Source organism: Choloepus didactylus, chromosome 3 (genome assembly GCF_015220235.1).
Source record: "Choloepus didactylus isolate mChoDid1 chromosome 3, mChoDid1.pri, whole genome shotgun sequence".
NCBI lineage: Eukaryota > Metazoa > Chordata > Mammalia > Pilosa > Megalonychidae > Choloepus > Choloepus didactylus.
The window spans coordinates 156016080-156043372 of record NC_051309.1 but is presented as its reverse complement, the minus strand read 5'-3'; the positions used below and the strand labels follow the sequence as shown (position 1 = coordinate 156043372).

The 27293-nt window shown below is 36.8% G+C and overlaps 1 protein-coding gene and 1 pseudogene across 1 annotated transcript in view; both read left to right on the top strand.

The window, feature by feature from the left end:
• Nucleotides 1-27293, top strand: part of INPP4B (inositol polyphosphate-4-phosphatase type II B) — an 877116-nt gene that overhangs the window by 61284 nt on the left and 788539 nt on the right. The window lies entirely within an intron of this gene.
• Nucleotides 22174-24025, top strand: LOC119530499 (annotated as a pseudogene).

Genomic DNA, 27293 nt, shown 5'->3' with positions numbered 1-27293 from the left:
CTCAGCTGTGGAAGAATCCCTTCCAAGCTCACTCAGGTTGTTGGCAGAATTTATTCCTTTGCATCTTTAGTATTCATGACAGCTTGTAAAAGAGAGAGAGAGACCCTCTCAAGCTGGGCCTTCTATTCTTACATAGTCACTTACATATAATCATGTACATCTCATCACTTTTGCCACATTCCATTGGTTAGAGGCAAGTTATGGGTCCTACCCACATTCAGGCAGAGGGGATTGCACAACGACGTGTATACAGAGAGGCGGGGATGATGGTGGCCACCTTAAAGTCTGTCTGCTTCTATCTTAATCAGAAGGACCCCTTCATGAGGTTATAAAGAAATTTGCCATGCTTTGTTCAAATATTTGTATGCTTTGTTTATTTACACTTAAACCTTTTGGTCCATTATTTTGTTGATGAATGGATTTAATTTAATCTTTTCCCCAAGGACTACTCAGTTCCACAACCATTCATTAAAAAGCCCAATTTTGCCCAACGGGTTTAAGATGCCAGCTGTATCATATATAAAATCATTTATATACCTAGAACAATTTCTGGGTGTGTTGGCAGAATAATAGCCTCCTAAAGAGATCCCAGAACCTGGGAATATGCTATATGGCATGACAAAGGAGAATTGAGGTAGCAGAAAGAATTAAAAATTGCTAGTCAGCCGACCATAAAATACGGAGATTATCCTGGGATCTTGGTTGGCCCAATGCAATCACAATGGTCTTTAAAAGTGAAAGCAGGAGGCAGAAGAATCTGTCAGAGTAATGCAATGTGAGAAAGAATCTACCAATCATTGATGGCTTTGCACGTGGAAGAAGGCATGGGGATAAGGATGGAAGGCAGCTTCTAGGAGCTGAAAGAAGCATGAAAAAGGATTCTCCCCTAGAGCCTTTAGAAAGGAGAGCAGCCCTGCTGACACCTTGATTTTAGCCCATTGAGATCCAGTGCTTTAGCTCAGTGGGACTTCTGACCTCCAGAACTGTAAGAGAATACATTTGTGCTGTTTTAGCCAGCAAGTTTGTCCTAATTTGTCATAGCATCAATAGGAAACTAATACACTAGGCTTTCTATTTTGCTCCATTTGTTCATTGATTCATGTGTTAATAACTCAGTATTATTAGCATTGAGATTTCACAGTATGTTTTAACATCTGGATGGTATAGTTCTCTCTCACTGCTCTTAATTTTTAGATTTCCTCTTATACTTATTTCTTTTTTTCCATTAATAACTTTGAAATCAACTTGTTTAGTTCCAGGGAGAGAAAATAATCCATTGGTATTTTTCTTGGATTGTGTTAAATAAATTGTAATTAATTATTTAAAAATTTAGGGAGAATTGACATTTTTATGCCATTCATTCTTTCTGTGATTCTTTTCAATTACCACTTCCACCTGCATTTAGATTTTGCTAAAAAACTTTTGCACATTTATTAAAAAAAAATCCCTAAGTATTTTTCTCTTGTTTTGTTGTTGTTGGTGGTGTTTTAACTTGGATGTTCTATTTCATTATATCTTTTAACTGGCTATTGTTTGTATATATAAAAGTTATTGTTCCCATATATTAATTTTATATTCTGTTGCCTCACTAAATCTCATGTCCATTGTGATAGTTTTTCATTAGATTCTCTTACTCTAGTTGTATGATCCTCTTATCTACAAATAGTTACATATTTTTCCTTCCAATTTTTTATAAATATAATTCTTTCTTTTGATATCAGCATCAGCTAATCCATCCCATAGAACAGTAAGTAAGTATTGGTGATTGTCTTGGGTTCCTTTTACCTGATTGTAATGGGAATGCTTCTAGCATATCCCCACCAAGGTTTTTGGCATAAATCATATTAAGGATTTAGCCATCAATTTCTGTTTAGTTGTGTGTTTAGCAAGAATGTATATTATTTGTCAAACAGCTTTTTAGTATCAACAGAGATGACTGTGTTTTTTCTCAAGATATATTAATAAAATCATTCAGTCATTTTAAAAGAAATTGATTGAATGCAAACTATGGACCAGTTACTGCACAATAATGAGCAAAACACAGTGCTGCCTTCTTAGAGCTTGTATTAGGGCAGGAGTACACACTATAAATGAAAATCATGATACATAAATATATTGTTTCAGTTCTAGAAGTTGATGTGTGTTACAGAAAAAAGAAAGGATGGAGCAGGGTGCGGTGCTCCTAAGTGCCATAGACTGATGTAGAATAGGTGTAACTTTCAGCAGGGTGGTCAGGATAAGCTGCCTTATGAGGATGACATTTAACCAAAACATTGAAGGAGGTAAGAGACTTAACCTTGCAGATACTTGGAGGGAGTATTCCAGACATAGGGCATAGCAGTTCACAGGCCTCTGGCAGGGATGTTCCTGAACTGTGTGAGGAACATCAGAATGCCCAGTGTGGCTGGGGCCACACGAGTAGGTGGGCAGAAGGGACACGGCATACAGACAACAGTTACCAGCTTATGACGGTTCTTTAGGTCAGTGTGAGAATTTTTGGCCTTTACTCTGGCATGGGAAACCTTTGGAGCATTTAGAGCAGAGAAGTGACATGATCTGACATGTTTTTAAATGACACATTTATTATAAATAATAGTGTAGTACTTTTCTAATCTTGAGCTATCTTAGAATAAACCATGTTTGGTCATGATACAGTACTTTTCTTCTCTTAAGGAACGGATGGATTCTGTTTGCTGTTATTTTATTTAGGATTTTTATACTGATTTTCATAAGCAAGAGTGGTCTGGAGTTTTGTGTGTGTGTGTGTGTGTGTGTGTTTTAGCAATCTTAATTGGAGATTAATATCAGTGTTTTTCTAACTCTTCATAAAAATAACAGAGGTTTCCCTCATTTTTCTATGTTTTGCAACATTTAAAGAAAATTGGCATTATGTCTGTGTGGGTGTTTAAGGTTTTCTGGAATTCCCCTGAAAACCAGAGACACATATTTCTTATCTCTTTTCCTGCAGAAGACCATAGAAAGGAAGTCATTTTGAAGAGTTTTGTGAAGTAAAATTCAAATTGGTAGAGATGGTTGTTTTTTTTCTCTTTTACAGCAAAATGCAAAGAAAAGTCTTTGAAAAGTTATTTTCTTCTTCTACAAGGAAATAAAGACCAAACATGATTTCACCGACCATTTTTGGTAATTGTTATTTCAAACTGAATCAATGAAAAAAGTGTCTGTTGACTGCCTCATTATTAAATATATGCTTGAAATTATACTGTACCTGTTAACTAATGGATGACTGTTGCAAAAACCCATTTTAAAACTTCCATTTGTTTTGTATAAGGTGGTTTACAGAGCCGGCTCTTGATATTTCCTATCTTACATCCCAACACTCTATTCAATTTTATTTTGCTTCAGGAAGGAGATAGGTGTAAATATTACCTTTTAAATTATTATTATTTTTTTAAAACTGGATCTAAAACAGGAGACTGGGATCCCAGGTTATAAGTGGGAAGTTCTCAGCTTTTGTAGATTGAAAAAGGTGACATCTTCTTGGCCCACACTTCCAAGACACCTTCCATATCTTTTTAGTAGGTGAGCTCTTTAAGGAAAATTTGATACCTGTTGGAATGCTTTTAGCTTCAAGAATCAGTATTCTTGAATGAACTTTGAATACACAGTAGGAGATTATTTTTCTCCCAGGAGAGTCAGGAAGTAGGTTGTTCCAGGAATGATTCAGCAAGTTCACAAGGCCAGTCTCTAGGGAGACTTCATGATTTTCTTGACCTTTCCTCATTTTCTACCAGGTGGCTGCCAAAATTTCAAGCATTATGTCTTCTTACCAGCCATCAAATGTATTAAGAAGGAGGTAAGCCTTTCTTCATACTTTTTTTGTTTCTTGTTTTATCATGAAGAAAATCTTTCTTGGATGTATCTCCATTGGACATGAATAAGTCAAATGCCTTCTAAACATTTTCTGGCAAGGAGAGGTGAGATTGCAATGACTGCCATGCACCTATCATGATTCATACCACTGCCAAAAATATAAACCAAAGTAGGTTTCTGTTATTAAGAGAAAAGCTGAATGTCTTCTGGGTAGGCATTCAAGTGTCTCTCTCAATACCCAAGAGCCAAATCCTTAGCGACCTTTGCAAGGGAGAAGATAGAATCACCTGTGATCCTTTTATTTCTGTATTCTGAGATCCACCATTGAGTCCTAGCAATGACTTCTCTAGTTCTCCAGCAGGGTCTTCATTAGTCTATTGCTAATGACACCTAAGTCCTTTTCTCCAGCTAAGCTGTTTTCTGAGTTTCAGATCTACATATTTATTTCAGCTGTCTCATAATAACAAAAACTTAACAGGCCCAACATTGAACTTGTTAACTTTCAGTCCATCCTGCTTCTCTTACTTTCTTCAGAAAATGGCACCAGTATCTTCCCAACTGCTTAAGCCATTACCACTTATATTCAGTCACTGCCTTTTGTGTCTGTTGCCTCTTAAATATTTCTTGGGTCCATTCACTTATCTCCATCTCAGTTATACTTTCTTAACTCTGACTATCATCTCCTGTCTAGATTATTGCTACCCACTTCTTCTTTCCACTCTTTTTTTTTTTTTTTTTTTTAAATTCAGTTTTATTGAGTTATATTCACATAACATACAATCATCCAAAGTGTACAATCAATTGTTCACAGTACCATCATATAGTTGTGCATTCATCACCCCAATCTATTTTTTGAACAACTTTCTTGTACCAAAAAAGGTAAAAAGAGTAAAAAACAAACGTAAAAACGTATGCTTTCATTTTAAAACCATTCCTGTCAGGATTATCCAATAACCCTCTTTACAACTTGCTCTGTTACTTGTACTTGCTATTACAGATAACTATTACTTATAACTGCTCTTAGAGTCATTATTACAAAATTTTAACTTAGTTCATTTTTTTTTTAATCATCATTTTATTGAGATATATTCACATACCACGCAGTCATACAAAACAAATTGTACTTTCAATTGTTTACAGTACCATTACATAGTTGTACATTCATCACCTAAATCAATCCCTGACACCTTCATTAGCACACACACAAAAATAACAAGAATAATAATTAGAGTGAAAAAGAGCAATTGAAGTAAAAAAGAACACTGGGTACCTTTGTCTGTTTGTTTCCTTCCCCTACTTTTCTACACGTCCATCCATAAACTAGACAAAGTGGAGTTTGGTCCTTATGGCTTTCCCAATCCCATTGTCACCCCTCATAAGCTACATTTTTATACAACTGTCTTCGAGATTCATGGGTTCTGGGTTGTAGTTTGATAGTTTCAGGTATCCACCACCAGCTACCCCAATTCTTTAGAACCTAAAAAGGGTTGTCTAAAGTGTGCGTAAGAGTGCCCACCAGAGTGATCTCTCGGCTCGTTTTGGAATCTCTCTGCCACTGAAGCTTATTTCATTTCCTTTCACATCCCCCTTTTGGTCAAGAAGATGTTCTCCGTCCCACGATGCCGGGTCTACATTCCTCCCCGGGAGTCATATTCCACGTTGCCAGGGAGATTCACTCCCCTGGGTGTCTGATCCCACGTAGGGGGGAGGGCAGTGATTTCACCTTTCGAGTTGGCTTAGCTAGAGAGAGAGGGCCACATCTGAGCAACAAAGAGGCATTCAGGAGGAGACTCTTAGGCACAAATACAGGGAGGCCTAGCCTCTCCTTTGCAGCAACTGTCTTCCCAAGGGTAAAACTTATGGTAGAGGGCTCAACCCATCAAACCACCAGTCCCCTATGTCTGTGGTCATGTTAGCAACCATGGAGGTGGGGTAGGCGAATACCCCTGCATTCTCCACAGGCTCCTCAAGGGGGCACTACATCTTTTTTTTTTTTTCCTTGTTTTTCTTTTTCTTTTTTTTTTTTTTTTAACTTTCCCTTCTTTGTTAAATCAACTGTATGAAAAAAAAAGTTAAAAAGAAAACAAACATACAATAAAAGAACATTTCAAAGAGACCATAACAAGGGGGTAAGAAAAAGACAACTAACCTAAGATAACTGCTTAACTTCCAACATGTTCCTACTTTACCCCAAGAAAGTTACATAATATAGCAACATTTCTGTGAACTTGTTCCTACTATATCCATCAGAAATTAACAGACCATAGTCATTTCTGGGCATCCCCAGAACGTTAAATAGCTTATCTGTTCTTCTTGGATTATTGTTCCCCCTTCCTTAATTGCTCTCTACTGCTAGTTCCCCTACATTCTACATTATAAACCATTTGTTTTACATTTTTCAAAGTTCACATTAGTGGTAGCATATAATATTTCTCTTTTTGTGCCTGGCTTATTTCGCTCAGCATTATGTCTTCAAGGTTCATCCATGTTGTCATATGTTTCACGAGATTGTTCCTTCTTACTGCTGCGTAGTATTCCATCGTGTGTATATACCACATTTTATTTATCCACTCATCTGTTGAAGGACATTTGGGTTGTTTCCATCTTTTGGCAATTGTGAATAATGCTGCTATGAACATTGGCGTGCAGATATCTGTTTGTGTCACTGCTTTCTGATCTTCCGGGTATATACCGAGAAGTGCAATCGCTGGATCGAATGGTAGCTCTATATCTAGTTTTCTAAGGAACTGCCAGACTGACTTCCAGAGTGGCTGAACCATTATACAGTCCCACCAACAATGAATAAGAGTTCCAATTTCTCCACATCCCCTCCAGCATTTGTAGTTTCCTGTTTGTTTAATGGCAGCCATTCTAACCGGTGTTAGATGGTATCTCATTGTGGTCTTAATTTGCATCTCTCTAATAGCTAGTGAAGCTGAACATTTTTTCATGTGTTTCTTGGCCATTTGTATTTCCTCTTCAGAGAACTGTCTTTTCATATCTTTTGCCCATTTTATAATTGGGCTGTCTGTACTATTGTCATTGAGTTGTAGGATTTCTTTATATATGCAAGATATCAGTCTTTTGTCAGATACATGGTTTCCAAAAATTTTTTCCCATTGAGTTGGCTGCCTCTTTACCTTTTTGAGAAATTCCTTTGAGGTGCAGAAACTTCTAAGCTTGAGGAGTTCCCATTTATCTATTTTCTCTTTTGTTGCTTGTGCTTTGGGTGTAAAGTCTAGGAAGTGGCCGCCTAATACAAGGTCTTGAAGATGTTTTCCTACATTATCTTCTAGGAGTTTTATGGTACTTTCTTTTATATTGAGATCTTTGGTCCATTTTGAGTTAATTTTTGTGTAGGGGGTGAGGTAGGGGTCCTCTTTCATTCTTTTGGATATGGATATCCAACTCTCCCAGCCCCATTTGTTGAAAAGACCATTATGGCTCAGTTCAGTGACTTTGGGGGCCTTATCAAAGATCAGTCGGCCATAGATCTGAGGGTCTATCTCTGAATTCTCAATTCGATTCCATTGATCTATATGTCTATCTTTGTGCCAGTACCATGCTGTTTTGGCAACTGTGGCTTTATAATAAGCTTCAAAGTCAGGGAGTGTAAGTCCTTCCACTTCGTTTTTCTTTTTTAGAGTGTCTTTAGCAATTCGAGGCATCTTCCCTTTCCAAATAAATTTGATAACTAGCTTTTCCAAGTCTGCAAAGTAGGTTGTTGGAATTTTGATTGGGATTGCATTGAATCTGTAGATGAGTTTGGGTAGAATTGACATCTTAATGACATTTAGCCTTCCTATCCATGAACATGGAATATTTTTCCATCTTTTAAGGTCCCCTTCTATTTCTTTTAGTAGAGTTATGTAGTTTTCTTTGTATAGGTGTTTTACATCTTTGGTTAAGTTGATTCCTAGGTACTTGATTTTTTTAGTTGCTATTGAAAATGGTATCTTTTTCTTGAGTGTCTCTTCAGTTTGTTCATTTCTAGCATATAGAAACATGACTGACTTATGTGCATTAATCTTGCATCCTGCTACTTTGCTAAATTTGTTTATTAGCTCTAGTAGCTGTATCGTCGATTTCTCAGGGTTTTGTAGATATAAGATCATATCGTCTGCAAACAATGACAGTTTTACTTCTTCTTTTCCAATTTGGATGCCTTTTATTTCTTTGTCTTGCTGGATTGCCCTGGCTAGCACTTCCAGCACAATGTTGAATAACAGTGGTGACAGCGGGCATCCTTGTCTTGTTCCTGATCTTAGAGGGAAGGCTTTCAGTCTCTCACCATTGAGTACTATGCTGGCTGTGGGTTTTTCATATATGCTCTTTATCATGTTGAGGAAGTTTCCTTCAATTCCTACCTTTTGAAGTGTTTTTATCAAAAAGGGATGTTGGATTTTGTCAAATGCTTTTTCAGCATCTATTGAGATGATCAATTGATTTTTCCCTTTTGACTTGTTAATGTGTTGTAATACATTGATTGTTTTTCTTATGTTGAACCATCCTTGCATGCCTGGAATGAACCCCACTTGGTCATGGTGTATGATTTTTTTATGTGTCTTTGGATTCGATTTGCAAGTATTTTGTTGAGGATTTTTGCATCTATATTCATTAGGGAGATTGGCCGGTAGTTTTCCTTTTTTGTAGCATCTTTGCCTGGTTTTGGTATTAGATTGATGTTAGCTTCATAAAATGAGTTAGGTAGTGTTCTATTTTTTTCAATGTTTTGAAAGAGTTTGAGTAAGATTGGTGTCAGTTCTTTCTGAAAGTTTGGTAGAATTCCCCTGTGAAGCCATCTGGCCCTGGGCATTTATTTGTGGGAAGATTTTTGATGACTGATTGGATCTCTTTGCTTGTGATGGGTTGGTTGAGGTCTTCTATTTCTTCTCTGGTCCGTCTAGGTTGTTCATATGTTTCCAGGAAATTGTCCATTTCTTCTACATTATCCAGTTTGTTGCCATACAATTGTTCATAATATCCTCTTATAATTTTTTTAATTTCTTCAGGATCTGCAGTTATGTCACCTTTTTCATTCATTATTTTGTTTATATGGGTCTTCTCTCTTTTTGATTTTGTCAGTCTAGCTAGGGGCTTGTCAATCTTGTTGATCTTCTCAAAGAACCAACTTTTGGTGATATTTATCCTCTCTATTGTTTTTTTGTTCTCTATGTCATTTATTTCTGCTTTAATCCTTGTTATTTCTTTTCTTGTACTTGGTTTAGGATTGGTTTGCTGTTCATTTTCTAGCTTCTTCAGTTGATCCATTAGTTCTTTGATTTTGGCTCTTTCTTCCTTTTTAATATATGCGTTTAGTGCTATAAATTTCCCCCTTAGCACTGCTTTTGCTGCATCCCATAGGTTTTGGTATGTTGTGTTCTCATTTTCATTCGTCTCTATATATTTAGCAATTTCTCTTGCTATTTCTTCTTTAACCCACTGATTGTTTAGGAGTGTGTTGTTTAACCTCCAGGTATTTGTGAATTTTCTAAGTCTCTGATGGTTATTGACTTCTAATTGTATTCCATTGTGGTCAGAGAATGTGCTTTGAATAATTTCAATCATTTTAAATTTATTGAGGCTTGTTTTATGTCCCAGCATATGATCTATTCTGGAGAAAGTTCCATGAGCACTAGAAAAGTATGTGTATCCTGGTGATTTGGGATGTAATGTCCTGTATATGTCTGTTAAATCTAATTCATTTATCAGATTGTTTAGGTTTTCAATTTCCTTATTGGTCTTCTGTCTGGTTGATCTATCTATAGGAGAGAGTGATGTGTTGAAGTCTCCCACAATTATTGTGGAAACATCAATTGCTTCCTTTAGTTTTTCCAGTGTTTCTCTCATGTATTTTGTGGCACCTTGATTGGGTGCATAGACATTTACGATTGTTATTTCTTCTTGCTGAATTGCCCCATTTATTAGTATGTAGTGGCCTTCTTTGTCTCTCAAAACATCCCTGCATTTGAAGTCTATTTTATCTGAGATTAATATTGCTACACCTGCTTTCTTTTGGCTGTGGCTTGCATGAAATATTTTTTTCCATCCTTTCACTTTCAGTTTCTTTGTGTCCCTGTGTCTAAGATGAGTCTCTTGTATGCAACATATTGATGGTTCATTTTTTTTGATCCATTCTGCGAATCTATATCTTTTAATTGGGGATTTTAATCCATTTACATTCAACGTTATAACCGTGAAGGCATTTCTTGAATCGGCCATCTTATCCTTTGGTTTATGTTTGCCATATTTTTCCCTCTCTGTATTAATATCCTTTATTGTACCCATACCGAATCTCTTTAGTACTGAACCTTTCTCCAAGTCTCTCTGTCCTGTCTTTGTTTCTCTGTCTGTAGGGCTCCCTTTAGTATCTCCAGTAGGGCAGGTCTCTTGTTACCAAATTCTCTCAGCATTTGTTTGTCTGTGAAAAATTTAAGCTCTCCCTCAAATTTGAAGGAGAGCTTTGCTGGATAAAGTATTCTTGGCTGGAAATTTTTCTCACTCAGAATTTTAAATATATCGTGCCACTGCCTTCTTGCCTCCATGGTGGCTGCTGAGTAGTCACTACTTATTCTTATGCTGTTTCCTTTGTATGTGGTGAACTGCTTTTCTCTTGCTGCTTTCAGAACTTGCTCCTTCTCTTCTGTGTTTGACAGTGTGATCAGTATATGTCTCGGAGTGGGTTTTTTTGGATTTATTCTATTTGGAGTTCGCTGAGCATTTATGATTTGTGTATTTATGTTGTTTTGAAGATTTGGGAAGTTTTCCCCAACAATTTCTTTGAATACTCTTCCTAGACCTTTACCCTTTTCTTCCCCTTGTGGGACACCAATGAGTCTTATATTTGGACGTTTCATATTATCTATCATATCCCTGAGGTCAATTTCGATTTTTTCAATTTTTTTCCCCATTCTTTCTTTTATGTTTTCATTTTCCATTCTGTCATCTTCCAGGTCACTGATTCGTTGTTCAACTTCCTCTAGTCTTGTACTATGAGTGTCCAGAATGTTTTTAATTTGGTCAACAGTTTCTTTAATTTCCATAAGATCATCCATTTTTTAATTTAGTCTTGCAATGTCTTCTTTATGCTCTTCTAGAGTCTTCTTGATTTCCTTCATATCCCGTACTATGGTCTCATTGTTCATCTTTAGTTCTTTGAGTAGCTGCTCTATGTGCTTTGTCTCTTTTGGTCTTTTGATTTGGGTGCTTGGGCTTGGGTTATCCATATTGTCTGGTTTTTTCATATGCTTTATAATTTTCTGTTGTTTTTGGCCTCGTGGCATTTGCTGAACTTGATAGGGTTCTTTTAGGGTTTGTATACCTATTGAAGTCCTTATCTCTAATTTATCAGATCTACAGCTTCGTGGAGTACACTTTCTCTAACTAACCAGCAGGTGGCGTCCACAAGGCACCTGTTCTCCACAAGCCAGTTCTCCCCTGCTTAGCCTTTTTTTTTTGGTGAGTGGGGGAGTGAGTCTTGTGGGGCCCAATTGGTGTACCAAGCTTGCGTGTGTAGTTGGTGTTGCCTGCCCTGTATGTGGGATGTGTTTCTGGGGAGTTGGGGAGGGGGGGTGGCCCTAACAATCAAATCTCCCTGATGATCCTAGAGTTTTAAAGCTGCTGCAATAGTCTAATCCTTCAGTTCAGTCCTGCCACAGTTTGTCTCTGACCCACAAGTCTTTGGTATTGGCGTATGGCTCCTGAGACTTTCAAGTGGGCCCCTCTTCCAGGCCGTGCACCCCGGGTCCTCTGTTGAGGGATGACTGTGCTATGTCACAGGTGAGTGCCGTCCCCCCAGGGCAGTTCTGGGCTGCTGGGCTGTGTAGGGAGGCTCCCAGTCTGCTCAAGTGATGGCTGAATGGGGCTTTGTTAATTCACACTGCTCCACCTTCCCAGCTCTGGGACAATCAGCTGAGGTTGCAGGGAAGGCTAATGTCCACGCCCAGTTTTGTGGTGTGTGCCTGTTATTTGAAGCACTTCCGTCACACTGGGTTGTCTGGGGCAGCTCTGGGCTATGGGGCTGGCGATGGGCAGGAGTGTTTCCTGTCCACCAGGATGGTGGCTGTGAGCGGACACCCCCCTTTTCTTGGGAAGTTGTGGTGTTTAGTGAATTTTCTCAGCCACTGGATTATTGCCTTTTGTCTCAGAGCTCTCTTAGTTCTGCTCTTGACTTGACGTGCCCAAATTGCAGTTCTTTGAAGCTTTCTGTATTGGGCTTCTTAGAGTAATTGTTTTAGAAAAAGAAACAAGGATTAAAAAAAAAAAAAAAAAGGGCCCTCCTCAGAGATCTAATGGGTTATTGAAATGCTAATAGACAAAGCAACCAGGGCCATTAAGGAAAGGTCCACAGGGCAGAGAGATCAGCTTTTCTTCGGGATTTGCATATGCGCCTCAAGGCCTGAGCTCCGCCCTTCCCCTTTCTGTGTTCACCAGAACTCCAAAAATCCTCTGCTTTTATTTTGGAGTTTTTCGTTTTATTTTTTTTTTTTTTTCTATGCCTGTCTCCTCTCTGCTGGTCTGGCAGCTCTCAGATTCTCTGGTGTCTGGTCTCAGTCTATCTATGGTTGGAGTTTGAATCAGTAGAATTAGTTTCCGAGAAGGGCTACCACTGCAGTTCTCACTTCTCCTTCCCGGAGCTGGTAGCCCCTCCTCCCACGGGACTGAGCCTGGCAGGGAGGGGCGCGGGTCCCCTGGCCGCAAAAACTTACAGATTTCGCTGATCTCAGCAGTTCGACATTTTCATGAGTGTTGTATGAAGTATGTCCAAAGACAGATTGCTCTGTGGTGTCCAGTCCACGCAGTTCCTGGCTTTTTACCTACTTTCCTGGAGGAGTAACTAAAACTTACAGCTCACCAGTCTGCCATCTTGCCCCGCCTCTCTTCTTTCCACTCTTGACCCTAAACCCAACTCTTTCCTTATTCTCCAGCTAGAGTGTTCTTTATGTCACCACCTGCTTTCATGCCTTCAGTGCTTTTTTACTACTTTGGATGAGGCTTTTTAACCTGTCACACAAGTGCCTTTGTGATCTGTCTCTGGTTAACCACTCCATCTTTATCTCTGGACAATTCCTTCTTCACCACAACCTCCATCAGAATCATTTTCCAGATATATGAGTCTATTTTCATACGCTCTAAATAAGTTGCTCTATAGACTCTGGGCCTTCACACACAATCTTTGTAACTTACTACCACGTGGAATAGTGTACTGTCTTCTGTTTACTCCCTCATCTTGAGTCGTGGCTACCATGCAGTACATTTAATCACATAATAAGAATTTAAATTCCAGGCATATTACCAAGGATGAAATACTAAAAGGGCACCCCGACATTTAATAACACACAGATATTTAACACAAGTCTCTGAAACAAAAGTAATCATCATACTATCAACATCCTATGGTCTTTTCAGGTTTTAAGGTAAGGTTAGTTAGTGCTTTGCCTTTAGAACTTAAAACACTATGAGATCTATGGAAAGCATTAGTCTCTTCCCTTGCTTTCAGGAATATCTACATACAAAACTCAAGAAAATTCCAATTCTTAAATATCTTAAGAAAAAGTGATTCTGTAATACTTACGGTGATTTAATTTCCATTTGATCATCTATACACCATTGCCTTAACTTGGTGCCATGTAAGAATCATTAGGATCAGAGAGGAAGCATGATTTTGCAGAATCAACCCTTTTACCAGCCTTGTAAATAACTACTGACACTTTATAGTTGACTCAGAATCTTTACCTGCTCTCCTGCTTCCATAGAGATACACTGGCCATAAAAGGAATGAAACTTGCAGTGTTGCCTGGTATAAATTATTACTCATTTTCATGAGAAAGGAGATTGTTATTTCTAAAGTGGCTCGGTATGTATTCAACCTAAAAACCATCATATTTTCTTTCTGATGTATAAAACACTTGGAAAGAGTTCTTATTATTTTTTGTTAAATTTATGTAATAACCTCTTACATAAGTCAAAGAATCACCCTCCCCTTATTTAAATTACAATGCTTTTCCAATTATTGTATCCAGAATGATATTCCTACAGAATAAATTAATTGGAATCCTCTTCGATACAGTATTTCCACTTCTGGAATACTAAACTATGAAAATAATACAGGATACAGATATGTTCATTTTATAATTATTGATACTTTGAATAATTAAAAAATTGGAAGAACATTACATATTTAATACCAGGTCAAGAGTTAATTAAAATTTGACAAATAAAACACCTAAAAGATATTTATGAAGAGGGTTAGGTGTAGGGAAAATACTTTTGATATGTTTAGTGACAAAATCATGAAACAAATTTGCAGATATAATATCAAGTATTAAAAACATACTGTGTATACACAGAACAGAGACAGAGGAGATATGTGAACACATTAAAACTAAATGTCTCTGTGTTGTGAAATTGTAGAGTTGTTATGTTTTTCATCTATACCTTTTTAATATTTTCTGAATTTTCTACATTTGTTATGTACTATTTTTATAATCCCTCAAAATTCATTTAAAAATTACATTTGAACAGTGCTTTTAGTAGTATGGAATAATTTTTGTTGCATTAAATTTGAAAATAGAATTCAAAATATTAGTTATGGTATGATTTCAGCTATGTTAAAATGAATATAATTGCCAAAAGCAGCAACAGTGGTTGCTTCTGAAGAGTGCATTATTACAGTTTTTTCTATATATTTTTCAGAATTGCTCAGTTTTTCTACAATGTGATGTCTTTTCATAGTATAATTTGAAAGTCAGGGGAAATTCACACCTGTATTCAAGATACATTGAGAACAATGAGTTTCAGAAAGTGAGGGAGAGAAAGTAATCCCAAGAAATATATGGGGAAAAGAAATATGAAAGATTTTATGTTAATATTTGTAAGCAGTGTTAGCTGTAAAGCATTTAATAGTGGTTGCATTTGAAAATTCGTTTGTATTTTATAATGATATTTCAGTGGGCATTCATCAAAGTCTTTGAATCTAGTGCTTTTGGGTTTTTTTGTTAATTACATTCATCCTTTTATTTTTTTAAATTACCAAACTGTTATGTGCCTGTATTTAAAGACCAGTAGTACCAAACAGTTCTCAAGTAAAGCACCTACTAACCTCTCAGTCCCCATCCCACTGCTCAGATACAAACACATTAAACTGTTTGTGATTTTGGTTCTTCTAGTAGGTGATGCTATAACTTTAAATAGTATACTTAAATCCTAATTGGCTTATCAACTTGAGACATTATCTCTACTTCTTACTGTGAAATATGGTGATTTATCTCATACACATTTATACAATCGCTCTTACACAATTCCCTCCCCTTTTCAGTTTTGAATAGCTATGTACTTTAGAAAGTTTCTTCTAATGTGTATCTGTATAACTTTTGATAATAAATTTTAATTTCTGCTTCTAGTTTTGTAGTCCTTATATGGGGTCTCCTTATTACTCATTTGTTACAAGGAGGATATCAGCACTTTCATTCTTCCCTTCGGTTCTCCATTCCAACTCCATCTTTCAGCTTCTGTTAGTTATAAATTTACTGGTACATTGTCAAGGTAGATAGCATTCACATTCTCTTCTGAAACCATAATCAATTCTTTCATGCTTCAACTCTGAGTAGACTCTAAAGGTGATGAGCTAATATTACTTTTCCTTTTTCAAAGTCTCAATTATGCACAATTATGTCTCTTGAATCTAGCATCAAGGTCAGATGAATAGTGTTGTTTTCTTATACTCTAAAATCTCAAAATTATACCACATTTTGGTTTGCTTTATTTATGTAAAAATAGCTTTCCTGTAGAATTTTCTATTTTTCCTGTTGTTTCTATGCCTTCCTCTCTCCTCTTTTAGTAGTATGGAATAATTTTTGATAAGGGTAAAGAATATATGCCTTTTTCACTGTATCCCAATATATTTTGACTGACTTGTTTTTCCATTGATTGGATTCTATTTTCCTGTCCTGATTAAAATCAACTGGTTTAGGTTTGCTGCATAGCTGTTATTTTAAGATTTCCTTTCACTGTACTTTGGTTTAACTTTGTTTTTGTTGTTATTATTTCTTTTATCTCTCTCTTTGTTGCTTTCCATTCACTCAAGTGACATCCGTGGAAGGGGTGTGTGAGACTAAATTTTCTGAATTCTTGAATATCTAAAAATATATGTATTTCGACTCACCCTTGAAAATAGGTTGAAAACCTCAAACTCTGAAGTTACTCTGTTTTGTTTCCCAGCATGTAATGATGGCAATGGCAGAATAATTGTCACTCCTTTGTTAGTGACCTTTTATTATTCTCTTGGAAATTGGAAGCATTTAGGAAGCATCCCTTTTGTGCACGTGTATATAAAATGCCATGAAAATATGTGTATATTTTTAAATTATTATTTTGGCTGGGAAATTTGATGAGTCCTAATTTGAACACATATATCTTTTCTATCTTTACTTTCTAAAACTTGAATTAGCTGGATGTATATTGTTTCTCTCTCTCCTCTTTTAGCTCATATTTTCCCTCTCTTTTTCTCTTTGCTCTGTGTTTTTGGGAAAGTTCCTTGACTTTATCTTCCAGTTTTCCTCTTGGTAATCATAATAGACATTTATAGAAGCTTTTTACTATTTCAACTATTATACAGACCCCTCTTGTTTTATACATGCTGTGTTATTTAAAGACAGTACAGTTTAAGGCTAAGAACACAAGCTATAGAGGTAAATGGCTGCCCCAGGCTTGGCTACTTACTATGTGACATTGGAGGTGTTTTATAATTTCTTTGAATTTAGGTTTTTCCATCTATATATAAGGGAAAACATCACTACATTTATACAGAAATATTAGGGGGATTCAGTTTAGTTTAACTGTGTAAAACTCTCAGGACAGAGCTTGGCACATAATAAGCCCTAAATAAATGCTAGTTTTTTTCTTGAATCTCTCTGATGAAGATAATCTCAGTTTTGCTGTTTATTTTCCTCTAAAGTTACCTTTCAATTTTCTTTATTACCTTTCTCTTTTATGCTGCTGCTGGTTTTCAACATATGTATGATGACTTTCAAATATCTGTTCATATTTAACAGTACAGAACTAGACTGGTTATTCTAGATAGATGGTATGTTTTTTTCTCTGCTATGTTTATAGAATTGTTTTCCAACATCTGTCTCTCTTTTAAATAGAGAGGCTTATTGTAAACTCCCTGTTCATGGATGAGTCTTGCAAACTGGCAGTCTGTTTACTAGGGTGAATGTGCAAAATGCTAACTTTTTGGTCCAAAACTCATAAATGCCCGAATAGGTAGGTGCTGACTTCAATACCAGCAGTCTGGTTTCTGAAACAATTATTCTAATCTTCAGAAATAGACCTCTTGATTTGTTTTGTTGTGGTTTTTTGGCCTGGGGTAAAAGTTAAGCTGTTGGTGAGTCTGCTTCTGTGCCTTGGCAGGGGAGTAGGAGCCTTCTTGATGTAACCTTTCTGTAGGCAGATTCTTTTTCTCTCCTAACGACTGTCACTGCTGACTCCTAGCACAGAGCATGTCCAGGGTTCTCATACCCTGGGTGCAGCTTCTTCCATTCTGTTTCATTCTTAACGCATTTCCCGGTCACTTTCCACCACTCAGGATTTTGGTGAAATCTCTTGACTGCTAAACCCCTGATTCCTTTTATGGATTTGTTCCCTTTTTTGTTCATTTTATCATTTTACTGGCACTGTTGTCTTGGAACAAATGAGAGGCAAACATATCTGTTCTATCCTTAAACTTAAACAACAATCTTCCATGTTTGTTAATGCATCCTAAATTCACTTATTTTATAACCCATCATTCATTCTACAGACATCTTTTGAGCACACACAAATGGCTCACATAGGGCAAATGTTGGGGATTGTGCAATGATGAGATGTGGTCCTTGTCTTTGAAATGTTTGCATTTATTGTACATGAATATTCAATGATGAAGGGCCATTAGTTTGGGAGGAATAGATATAAAGAGAAAGTGAATGTAGAAGCATTGTAAGTCTCCCTCATTAAGATAATATTCTTAAGTTCAAAGATTACCTAAATTAGGTACAAAGTTCTAAGCTACATTTTGAAACGGAGGCTGACGCTGTGGGCATTTTACAAAGATCGGTGGTGAGAACAACAGGATATATACGATTCAAAAAATAGTTGGATGAAGGCATAATTCATCAATTGAGTTCCTTTTTGTTGGCTATAGAAAGAATTAAAGGTTTAGGTAAGCAGAGAGGCTATAGATTGTTTTGACCACGTTGATGGTTACATTGCGGAGCAGAAGTAATAATAAAAATGATGATATTCATAATAATGATAATAGTTAACGATTCTTAAGCATCTGTTATTTTCCAGATACTATTCTAAGGTATATTATATTTTCACACAGCCCTATGAGGCAGATTGTGTTAAAATTCTCTTCTTTAAGCTGAGGAAACACATTTAAAAAGGAGATATTATCAGCCCAAGGACATTAAGAGGAACTTAAGATAGCACTATCTTTTGTTTTATTTTTGTTTTTATTTTGTTACCTATTGCAGAAAAACAGACTATTTATAGCATATGCATATAAAGTATAAAGAATAAAAACACACCATTCTCTTGCATATCTTCCACCCAGGTTAGGAAGGAGAACAATTCCATTTCTTTTGAAGCTCCTTAGGTGCCCATCCCACTGACAATTCTTGTCTTTGCTGTCTAAGAGGTAAACACTATCCTGGATTTTGTGATTATAATTCCTTTACTTTTTCTTTATAGTTTTATTATATATGTTTCTACCCTTAAACAATATATTGTTCAATTTTTCATGAATGTGAAGTTAGACAAATGAAATAGTCATGCTTATATGCTCTGTAACTTGCTTTTCTACTCAACATTATATTTATGAGATTCTTCCATGTTGTTGCCTGCAGTTGTAATTCATTACTTTTCATTGGTGCATTGTATTCCACAGCATTAAAATACCACAATTTATTTATCCATCCTACTGTTGGTTGTTGTTGTTGTTTTTTTTTTTTTTTTTTTTTTTTTTTGCCACTACAAAGAATGCCAAATGAATAGTCTAGTGAAAATTTCTCTTTGATATCTACCTATAATTGGAATTGTTGGCTGAAGCACATCCTTCCAACTTAATAGATGATGCCAATTTGTTTTCCAAATTACGTTCCCCCCAAATTTTGGCCATTTTTATTGCCTCTTCTGTGAAGTGTTGCTATTTTTCTCATTAGATTGTTTGTCATTTCCCAATTGATTTGTTGATGTGCTTTATATAACCTTATGCTAATTTTAAAAATATTACAAACATCATCTCCCAATTTGTGGCTTGAATTTTCACTTTCTTTATATCTTTTGATGAGCACTCTTAACTTCAATATAATCTAGTGTATAAATTTTTCCTTTATGATTTGGGCTTTTTATGTTTTATTTAAGAAATCGTTCCCTACCTAAGATATTAAAGATATTATTCTCTCTTGTCTTCTTAAAATTTTATGGGTTTGTCTTTTATATTTAGGTCTTTAATCCATGCAGTATTTTTTGTGCATGGTCTCAGTAGGGATTCAATTTAGTAATTATTTTTTTCATTTTGTCCCAGCTTCTATAAATGAAAAGCCTATCCTTTCTCTACTGATCTTCAATTATCAGACTGTTATAAATCAAACTTCCCTATATCTTTGATTCTGGACTCCTCTATTGTTCTTCTTTCGTATTTGTCACCAATCCATACCACCTTAAACACTACAGCTTGATATTCTTAATATTTTATTTATATAGCTTAAACACTGTAAGTCTTGATATCTCATAAGACAGGTTTCCCCTACTTTGTTTTCTTTTTCTTTAGGAGTTTCTCAGCTATTCTTATTCTTCTGTTTTTCCATAATGACACATTTTAGAGTCAGATCAGTAAGGGTTTTCCAGAAAAAGAGAACCAACGAGGGGTGTGTGTGTGTGTGTGTGTGTGTGTGTGTGTGTGTGTGTAAAGAGTCTTATTTTAAGAAATTGGCTCACATGATTGTAGGGACTGACATGCTTGAAATTTGTAGGGCAAGCCAGCAGACTGGAAACTCAGACAAGAGTTGATGTGGTAGTCTTGAGACAGAATATATGTAAACAAAAGCCACCAGTTTATTTTTTGCTTGGAATTGCATTGATTCTATAGATCACTTTAAGTAGAATTGACATGTATATGATATACAATCTTCCCAAACATGGGCATGGCATATCTATCCATTCATTTGGTTCTTCTTTAGTATTTTGAATAAAGCTTTAGCATTAGTTGTGGCATATATTTTGTTAAATTTATTCCTATGTAGTGTGGTTTTTTTTTTAATGCTATTTTAAAGTAGTATCTTTATTATGTTTTATAACACTTATTGTTGGTGTATAGAAATACAGTTGAGTTTTGTATATTGATTTTGTTTTCAGCAACCCTGCTAAAACATTTTATTAACCCAAGTAACAAATACAATGTGCTTAGAACTGCAACTGCTATAATTGATTATTAATAGTCTTATTTTATCTTTTCTGTTGGACTTTTAGAATCACCATTTCCTATGCACAAATAATTAGGGTGCTTGCTTGGTATTACTGCCATTCTATAACTAAGACTTATAGCCTCTGACAAAAATCCATACAGATGCATTTTCTTACTTGCAGAGCTCAAGCGCTAGGTCCTGCCACAAGCACATCATTTCCTTTGTTTTGTCCTTAATTCTTTTGCTCTAACATTCATTGAAATATGTGCCCTGTTCACACTTCTGCTTCCTTGTTCAGAAACAAATATTGAGTTTCTATTGAGAATAGGTGCTGGTTCAAATAGTGGGCTGAGCCCCAGGAACACATAGTTACTCAAGACAGCCCCTGTCTCCAGTAACTTAGCATCTGGTGGACTTTGGGGCAGATTTGTTCCTGATTAAGTCTTATAGGTTGTAGGGGGTAGCCTATTTCTTCAGGAAGCTCCATTCCTGAAGCAAAACACTCAATGTGGGTGTTTCAGTATTTTTAATTTTTAGGTTTAAGCACATGTACATGTGTGCTTTAATGGCCCATTTATGATTCTATAGCACTTTAGGCCAATGACTTTTATTTCATGGGCATCTTGGATAGTCAAAGTGTTAGAAGATCAGTATTCTGCCAGAAAAGGGACTGTGCTTCTAGTTGCTGGGTTTGGTCACAAACATATGGTCATGGGAACAGGGAAGTGGAGAGGTGATTTGGGTATAGAGAAAGCTTGCATAGCCCAGTTGATTTACTTTCGGTAATTTTTTTAATCATGTGTTTCTAAAAATATCTTAGACACTTCATTTTCAGTTTTGAAAGTCAGAGCAGTGTTTCAATTAACAGTTTGGGTGATGTTTTCACGTCAACACTTTACATCAGATATGGAGAACATCCTTTCCCCTCTTGCTCTGTGTGGCCTGGTAAGGCTGGTATGCTTAGCCATATGGGGATTTTTCCATCTGAGATGTCTCTCAAGACGTTTCCCATTCTGATGTCACTAACAATATGACTAAAGGATCTGTAACTTTTTCTGAGCCTATGGTAATGCTTTTCATTTCTTAAACAGGGAAAACAGTGTCCCTGTTTGACTTCAACCTAAAGCAATTTCCATAAGCTAAAAAAGAAAAACACTTAGGGAAATGATTAAGTAAATTATCATACATTCATATGATGGAAAATTGTGTAGCACTTGAAAGCATTTTCAAAGAATTTTTTATGTCAGGAGAAAATTCTCATGATAAAATGTTAAGTTAAATTAGCAAGATAAACTGTGTTGCAGTGTTATCCACATTGTTAATATTTAGTAGCTCTGGATTGGGAAATATGAGTGATTTTTAGTATTCTTCATATATTTCTGTTTTTTTCTAAGTTTGCTAAAATTTGTATGTATTATTTCAGTAATTGGAGGGGGGTTTCTAAAAAATAATACAAATTTATTTATAAAAATGAAATGCACACACACAAATATACAATGGGATTAAATATGAGACATTATAGGATTATTTACTTCAAAGGGTTATAAATTTGAAATCATCCTTGACACCCTTGGTGCCTGCCATGTGAAGTTTCTTTTAGAGTTTCCCATCCACCATACCTGGGTGCCAGCATCATTGGAGGTTGGCTGGTGAACAGCAAGAAACCAATGGTAGGCAATTTAAGAACATCTGGGTGAGAAATCAGTGTTTGGGGGGTTCACTCTGGTAGCTGCTGGTTTAGTTAGCAGTCAATGAATCAGTAAAGAGTGGAGACTGAGTCTCTACTGGAAGATTTGTGGCTTTGGGAATAATTACAGCTGAGAAGGAAGAAGAAACGAAGGCTATTTTTAATTCCTAGGGATAAAGCACCGAGAAACAAGATATCAGGGAAGATATGGGTAAGATATGGAACTAGTCATCAAGAAGAAATCAAGAGGGATCCCAGAGTAGCGAACCATGTTTTCCTTACCACCCTGTCCTCTCAGATCCCTGCTGGAAGTATAGGAAGAAAGTCAGCAGCTGGAACCTACCTGCTACCATGACGAAACTTGACACAAAAATAAAAATGCAGGTAAGGCTCCAAAGGCTGCAAGAAGACTGCAAAGCAGAATTGGAAGAAAGCAGCCTCCAAAGTGTCCTCCAATCCTCAGCTTATTCACTTTAATGATCAAATCAAATTGGAGGCTGAATTAAAGCAGAAGAGGATAGAGGGGAGGAGAGAGAAGCAGCAGGCTTCCCAGGAGCAAGACAGACACTGACTCCGGGCCATCGAGAGCTACTATCAAGATGTTCTGAGACACCAAAAGGAGTTTGAGCAAAAGGAAGAAGTTTTGCAGGAATTGAATATGTTTCCTCAGCTGGATGATGAGGCCATGAGGAAGGCTTATTACAAGGAGTTTCGTAAGGTGGTAGAATATTCTGATGTGGAATAATCTGGAAGTCCTGGATGCTGGAGACCTATTGGGCTGCCACTGTTTCCAAATGGAAAAGGCTGTCCTGTAGGCAGAAGGCAATAAGAAATTAGTCTTGAACAAGATTGACCTGGTCCCCAAGGAAGTTGTGGAAAATTGTCTGGATTATCAAGTGGAATGAACTACCATAGCTTTCAAAGCCAGCAACCTGCATCGGGTGAAAAACCTGAACTGTTGCAGTGTGCCAAGGGATCAGGCCTCTGAGTAACTGCTGAAAAGCAAGGCCTGTTTAGGAGCTGAAAACCTCATAAGGGAACTATTGCCACCTCATTGAAGTATGCACTCATATCTGCATGGGGGTCGTGTACCTTCCCAATGTTGGGAATAGCAGCCTGATTGATAGTCTGAAGCACAGCCCTACATGCAGTATGGGAGTTGCACAAGTTCATGCAGGAGGTCTACTTGGACAAGTTCATCAGGCTGCTGGATGCTCCAGGTATTGTCTCAGGACTCAAATCAGAGGTAGGCATCATCCTGCACAACTACGTTCATCTACAGAAGCTGGCAGACCTGGTGAACCCAGTGGAGACCATCCTGCAGCACTGTAACCTAGAGGAGATTTCCAACAATTGTGGCATATCTGGGTTCCAGACCACCACTCACTTTCTGACTGCAGTGGCCCACCCGTTGGAAGAAGAAGAAGAGAGGCATATACAGTCAAGAGCAGGTAGCCAAAGCTGTCTTGGATGACTGGATGTGTGGGAAGATCAGCTTCTATATACCACCACCCACCCATACTTTGCCTGCCCATCTCAGTGTTGAGATTGTTAAGGAGATGACTAAGATCTTTGACATTGAGGATACCGAGCAGGCCAATGAAGACACCTTGGAATGCTTGGCTACTAGAGAATCTGATGAGCTGTTGGGTGACATGGACTCACTCAAAATGGAGATCAAATGGCTCAATTCTCTGATGATGAAAATAGCAGATGCCATTGGAAATAAAACCACCATGTATAAGATTGGAGATCTCATTGGGTATTGCACCAATCCATACCATCATTAGATGGGGTGGGCTGAATGCAATGTGACCACTGTCCCAAGACTATAGTATGGTGGACTTCTGCCCAGTGGTCCACCACCCGATGCTACAGAGGATCATGGAGACAGACCTCTTGCAGCAGAGCCAGGACTGGCATCCACCCTGAGTAATAATAAGAAGATGCAGAAACATATAGTTAAAATTTCCAGCAAGCTATCTGATTCCATGATGTCTGTTCTCAGCCTCTTGGGCAACACTGATGACAGTGCTGGTGACTAATTGCACCACTCCCAGCACCAGTTCCCAGTGGGATGGAGCAATATGGATGAAATGAAATAGTTTGCCTCTACCTGAAGCATCTGCATATTAAAAGAACAACTACCCCATCGTGTCCCCAGTGTCCCCTCCATTGTTTCAGTAAAAAGAGTTCCAAGATTCTGGAGTCTGCAAACCCAATATCCTTTAACCCCTATTCTCTGTTTTACAAGAGAGAAATAAAAGAAATATCAGCAGAAGCAAAAAGAAGAAATCAAGAACCATATTAGTGGCAGAGATGGATATAGGTTGAGTAGAGAACTAGTTGCTGAACTACCACACCACTGGCTTCTTCATTCCTCTACAATCTGTCTGCCCCTGCCGGCCCCTCCCTATGCACACAAGGGTAAGATTCATCCTGGAGTCCGAGTAGTGGACAGTGTGCTAATGCTACAAGCAGAATCCCATTTTATTGGCTGCTGATATAATCTCTGACCCTCTAGGATGAAGCCATTTTCTTACCATGGTGAATTGCCCATAGAAAAATGTATTTGCCGAATTGCTAAAATCAAATTAAATTAAACAAAAGCCCTTGTAGAACAGGAGTATTTAAAAGTCCCTCTCTGTACAGTGGTAGATTGCTGAAATGAAGTCTTTGTTACTTTGAAATTAAACTTTGGTGATAAAACTAGTATGGCATGCCCTTTCTTATACATCTGATCTTTGATATATCACATCAGTATTCTGAGTTTCTATTTCCTCTCTACAAAATCAAGATATATGTATCCACACTCTGAAGTCTAAAGTCAAAAATTATAATGCATGTGAAAACACCTGGTAACTCAAAGTTTTATATAAATGTTAGGTATTATTATTATTCTTTAATGTAGAATGTTCTCAAATTAGGCAGGTTTCTCAAAGACTGTGATGAAGTTTTATATTTGGTAGTGAAAAGAAGGAGTGAGTGAAGTGTAGTCTTCTTTAACTAGTGAGTTCATTTGGGACATAGGGCCTAATACTTCTCCCCTTCAAAGTTTTACATGAAAAAAGAAAACAGGGCAATCTCTGAACCTGGTCTATTTGCAATGTAAAGGAAAAAGAGCATCTCGGTCTGAACTATCTATTCTGTACCATATAGAAATAGATATTTATGTAAATGAAATGATAAAAAATAAAATAGTTCAATATTCAATCCAATTAATTGCATCAATTTTCTGTTCCACTTGGTGTTTCTTTTCTTTAAATAGGCCCACTGATTTTGAAAGTATATCTATTAGAACTTTTTCAGAAGCACCGCTCCTCTAACCTTCCGAAGAACATTCAGGTGTTACCTAGTAGGAGAAGCAGCACAACTAAGAGAAAAACTCTTGTGTATGAAACTCTGGAAACTCAAATTTTAGTCTCATATTTATCTTAGACATTTTTCTATTCTCTTACATAGGCATTTTTTAGCTCATTCTTTTACTCCTTTCTTTAAAAAAATTGAGTGAAATAGTAACTCAGAAATATCTTAAACAGCTAGAAATAAAGATACATTCTTCAAGTTATTAGTATTTGCTTCTAATTTGCCAAGCGTTATTGGCTGGTCTATCATAATATGATCTCTTCCCCATGGGTGGGCATTTTGGGGGACATTTCAAGTAGGGATAATGTCTAAATTTCTTAAACTGGCCTTTAAGACTCTCCACAGTCAGATCTGATCTGATGGCTCCTATCTGAACTCCTGGGGCTTTTCTCCACTCCATATAAATTGCTGTGCAGTCTGTCCTTGTTACATTTCTTACCTTTCTCCTTTCCACCTCTTTGGATCTTGCACTACTTTCTCTGTGGCACATTTTCTGATTGCTCAAGTACATAGCAATCTCTCTGAACTTATATAGCATTTATATTTACTTGGTATTTACCAATTTTTCTCTTATGTTACTATTTGCCTTTTTACTTTGTGTATCTTTTTTTCTTTTCCATCTTGAGAGTAGATTTTTTTGGAGGGCAGTTGCTATCTCTTATAGATTTTTTATCCTTTAAGCACCAACATAGTGTTTTACTCTAAGCAGAGCTTGGATATAGATTTGTCATTGGCTGTTGTAATTCTGAATTACTGTTGCATAAACTGAGGCACAGCTGATTGCTCAATTTCATAAAAGAAGATGGTAACATGCATAGGAATGGAAACCAGAATATAGGATTGCTAGTCATCCTGAACTTGGCATTTATTTTAATAGATTTTATTTTTAGAACAGCTTTAGATTTACAGCAAAATTGAGAAGATAGTACAGAGTTTCCATGTACCATTGCACATAGTATCCCCTATTATTAATATTTTACATTAATGTGGTACATATGAATGATTAAGGAACCAGTATTTGTACACTGTTATTAACCGAAGCCCATACTTTATTCAGATTTCCTTAGGTTTTGCCTAACATCCTTTTCCTTTTCCAAGATCCTAACCAGGATATCACTTATGTTTAATCATCATGTTTCCTTAGACTCCTCTTGACTATGACAGTTTCTCAGACTTTTGTTGTTTTTGATGACCTTGACAGTTTCAAGGAGTACTGGTCAAGAGTTTTGTAGAATGTCCTTCAATTGATGTGTTGTGGGTTTGGGGTTGTGGATTTGGGGGAGGAAGATCACAGAGATGAAGTGCCATTTTTCTCATGTCATATCAAGGATATGTGCAATCAACATGATTTATCACTTTTGATATTGACCTTGATCACTGGGTTGAAGTAATGTTTGTCAAGTTTCTCTCCTGTAGTGTTACTTTTTTTCTTTCCAGCTTTCCCTGCTTGCCCTTGGAAGGAAGTCACTATGCATAGCCCACACTTATGGAGTGGGGAGTTATGTTCCACATCCTTTTGGATGGGGTATCTACATACATTATCTGGAATTTTTCTGTTATTCCCCATTTATTAACTTAATCATTTATTTATATCAGTATGGACTCATGAATATTTACTTTATCCAGTACTGGGTTATAATCCAGTACCATTTTATTTATTTATTTGCTCAAATTCTTTCAGCTTTGGCTAAGAGTTGCTCTTTCACTTGGTTCCCGTGTCTCTTTAACATAGTTCCATCAATCTGGGGGTTTTGTTTGTGTTTTTGAGCACTTTCTTAGTTTCTGTCACTACAAGATGATCCAGGCTCATCTCCAGTCCTAAAGTCAGCAGTTCCTTTTATTGGATGATGGTAGTAGAAACCAAGATCTGGGTCCTTGGTATGCTTGTTTCTATGGGTGTTCCATTTTTTTTAGGCTTAACAAAGCAAATAAATATATGTCTATATACTAAATATGTGCAC